The following is a 572-nucleotide window of genomic DNA, read 5'->3' as shown; positions in this document are numbered from 1 at the left end:
TATATATATATATATATATATATATATATATATATGGTTCAAATTTACAAAAATCAAAAAAACGAAGACAGGTGTAGAAACAACAAGCAGGTGAATTAGTTTATCACTCTAGAACATGGAAGAGTTTTGACTTTTCGAGCCTATGCTCTTCTTCGACAGAAAGGAATGGGAGAGAAAAAAAAAACAGAGAGAGGAAAGAATGTGTAGGGATTAACGGTTCAACATGATGAACTAGCTGGAAGAAATTTATGTATGTATATGTGAGTATATATTTATGTGCGTGTGTATATTTATATGTGTGTATATATATGTATGTGTATGTATCTTTGTGCCTGTGTTTGTCCCTCACCATTGCTTCACTGCTGATTTTAGTGTGTGTATGTCTTCATAACTTAGCCGTTCGGCAAAAGAGGATCGACAGAATAAGTACTAGGCTTAGAAAGACTAAGTTCTGAGTCAATTTCTTCAACTAAAACCCTTTAAGACGGTGCTCCAAAGTCAAATGACTGAAACAAATAAAATAAAATAATAAAAGAATCAAGTCTGACGTTTGTTCTCACCTTTGGCCTTTT

The 572-nt window shown here is 32.9% G+C and overlaps 1 protein-coding gene across 2 annotated transcripts in view; it reads right to left on the bottom strand.

Annotated features, from left to right (window-relative positions):
- LOC106873342 (calpain-2 catalytic subunit) overlaps positions 1-572 on the bottom strand; it is a 130,237-nt gene that overhangs the window by 36,920 nt on the left and 92,745 nt on the right. The gene's annotated exons all lie outside the window — the stretch shown is intronic.

The sequence above is a fragment of the Octopus bimaculoides genome, chromosome 28 (assembly GCF_001194135.2).
Source record: "Octopus bimaculoides isolate UCB-OBI-ISO-001 chromosome 28, ASM119413v2, whole genome shotgun sequence".
In the NCBI taxonomy this organism is placed as follows: Eukaryota; Metazoa; Mollusca; class Cephalopoda; order Octopoda; family Octopodidae; genus Octopus; species Octopus bimaculoides.
The sequence above is the reverse complement of the archived record's forward strand: the minus strand, read 5'-3'. Positions and strand labels throughout refer to the sequence as shown.